Source organism: Belonocnema kinseyi, chromosome 4 (genome assembly GCF_010883055.1).
Source record: "Belonocnema kinseyi isolate 2016_QV_RU_SX_M_011 chromosome 4, B_treatae_v1, whole genome shotgun sequence".
Taxonomy (NCBI): domain Eukaryota; kingdom Metazoa; phylum Arthropoda; class Insecta; order Hymenoptera; family Cynipidae; genus Belonocnema; species Belonocnema kinseyi.
The window spans coordinates 2,458,735-2,461,912 of NC_046660.1; the positions used below are offsets into that span (position 1 = coordinate 2,458,735).

At 22.2% G+C, this 3,178-nt stretch overlaps 1 pseudogene; it reads right to left on the minus strand.

Annotated features, from left to right (window-relative positions):
- LOC117172187 overlaps nt 1-3,178 on the minus strand; it is a 90,899-nt pseudogene that overhangs the window by 69,779 nt on the left and 17,942 nt on the right.

Below are 3,178 nucleotides of genomic sequence, written 5' to 3' on the forward strand. Positions count from 1 at the left end.
GTTGAATTTTCAACTGAAAATTCTCAAATTTAAATAAAGCAAATTCTCAAAAAAAAAAAAAAAACGAATTTTCAACAAAATAATTCGATTTTCAGCAGAAAATGAATCAGTTTAATTTGCGGGTAAAAAAACTAATTTTGAACCATTAAGAATAGTTGAATTTTCAACTAACAAATATGAATTTCCAACGAAAAATGTACCAGTTGAATTTTGAACTAAAAACTATCAATTATAAAAAAAAAGGAATTTTTAAAATCAAAAACATAAATAAAGAATTTTTAAACAAGAATATTAATTTTATACCAAACGAAAAGTATTTATAGTTGAATTTTCATTTACAAATGACCAATAAAAAAAAAGAATTTTTAAGAAAATACATCAATTTTCAACCAAATTTCCGAATTTTTGACTAAAACCAACCAATTTTTAACCAAGTATGGAATAATGAAATTTTCAATACAAGAAAATTAATTTTGAAAAAAAATTAACAGTTGAATTTACAACTAAAAATTCTCAATTTTAAAAAAAGCAAATTCTCAACAAAAAAAAACGAATTTCCAACAAAATATTTCGATTTTCAGCAGAAAATGAATCAATTTAAGTTGCGGGTAAAAAAATTAATTTTGAATTATTAAAGATATTTTGAATTTTTAAATAAAAAATATGAGTTTCCAACAAAAAATATTCCAGTTGAATTTTGAACTAAAAATTATCAATTATAAAAAAAGGAATTTTTAAAATGAAAAACATAAATAAAGAATTTTTAAACAAGAAGCTTAATTTTATACCAAACGAAAAATATTTATAGTGGAATTTCAATTTACAAAAGGCCAATTAAAAAAAAAAGAATTTGCGAGAAAGTGTATAAATTTTCAACCGAATTTCAGATTTTTTGACTAAAACCAACCAATTTTTAACCAAGTATGGAATAATGAAAATTTCAATAAAAAGAATTAATTTTGAAAAAAAAATGAATCAGTTTAATTTGAAGCCAAAAAAATTAATTTTGATCCATTAGGAATAGTTGAATTTTCAACTAAAAAATATGAATTTCCAACGAAAAATGTACCAGTTGAATTTTGAACTAAAAATTATCAATTATAAAAAAAGGAATTTTTAAAATCAAAAACATAAATACAGAATTTTTAAACAAGAATATTAATTTTATACCAAACGAAAAGTATTTATAGTGGAATTTTAATTTACAAAAGGCCAATTAAAAAAAAAGAATTTGCAAGAAAGTGTATAAATTTTCAACCGAATTTCAGATTTTTTGACTAAAACCGATCAATTTTTAACCAATTTAGAAATAACTAAATTTTCAATTAAAAAAAATCATTTTCAACAAAAATTTCAATTTTCCAACAAAACAAGTAATATTGAACACACAACAAAAATAGTTGAATTTTAAACTATAAAAAGTAAGTTTTCAACAACAAAAAAAAACAAATTTTTTCATAAAAAATATAAAGCTTGAGTCAATGAATTGAATTTTGAATAAAAAATTTCAAATTTGAAAGAAGTAGTAGAATTTTCAAAGAAGATTAATTTTCTACCAATCGAAAAATGTTTATAGTTCAATTTTTTAAACTACAAAGGATCAATTTTCAAAAAAAAAATTTGTTTAAAAAAAATAGTTCCATTTCTGACCAATAAAACGTGTTTTTAATAAAGCAGTTCACCTTTTAATTTAATAGTTAAATTTTCAACTAAAAATAATCAGTTTACACGCAAAAATTAATTTTCAACAAAAAAAATAACGAATTTTCAACTAAATAGGCAACTATTTAAAATCTTTTTAACAAAATATTTGAATTTTTTTACAAAATAATAAAAATTTTCAACCAAATGGTAGAAATTTTAATCAAAATATATGAATTCCGAACCCAGAACATATTCTTAAACTTTTTAATTAAAAAAAATTAACTTTCACCGAAAAATATTACGATTTTTTCACTGATTTCAAAAATAGTTAAATCACAGTTATGCTACTCTTGTCACTATTTTGAATTTCTCAAACGAGTCCGAAGCCTGAAATCTACAGATTTGCAAAATAAATCTACTCAAAATACAGTTTAAAAAAATAAGAAATAAATAAGAAATCGATTTTAATTGCGACGTAGAACATCTTTTAGGTTAGAATTTAAACAATTCAATTAAAAAAATGAATTCTCTCAACTATAACATAATAAAAAAATAAAAAAACCAATGTACTATTTGAATGTGAAAATGACTAATGTCAAGAATGCGATATAAAAATGTAAACAATAAATATTCAATTCTTGTTTTTTAAGGCTTACCTTTTCGAAATAAGAGACACGAGGTGGGGCCCCTTTAAGATCAAGATGCACCAATCTAAAATTTTAGAAATTCAATATAAAACGTCATTCGTAAAATATTGATTTCTATTTTGTTTACATTTTATTATTTACCTGTGCGAGCCAAACGTCAAGGCGTCCATCTTTCTTGTTATTGTCAGAGAATTGTCGGCTACCCTACTACCATTGTCAAAACATGTATTTGTTTTGGTTTTTGTACATGATAAAATTCCTTAATTAATCAATGAGTAATTACTGGTTTTTTATTCAAAATATTTTTCTTTAGTTTTCATCATCAAAGGGTTTATTTTCATTTAATTTCTGTATTTTTAAAGGTGATTTGACTCCAGCTGCGCAACAAGTCGTAATTCTTGCGGGAAAATTTGAATGGGAATGTAACAAAAATGACAGACTAAAAAATGTAATATTCTTATGATATTATAAAAATTATTTCTGCCTTCTGATTGACGAAAAAATTATTGTCTAATTGAAAATATATTTTTTTATTTGATTTAAAAAGGGAAAAAGTAGAACCATTTGGACCATAGAGTCTTTCATTTTATGAAATTTGTCCTCTATTGAAAACGATTTAATTTTTTATTTTAAGAAAGAAAGACAATTATTTATGATTCACTTAAAATGTAAATTTTGTAGTGTACATTTTTTTACTTTTAATATTTGACTTTTTTGCTCCCTGGGTTAGCGAAAATCCAATATGTCTGCAAGCTGAGGGTTCAACAATAAAACCAATTATATGAGCCATTTCATATTTTTTCAAATAATTAAAAATAAATGTGTTTTCTCCCCATAAGCTTTTTTAAATATTATTTTTTATTTTTGAATTTATTTATTATAATAAT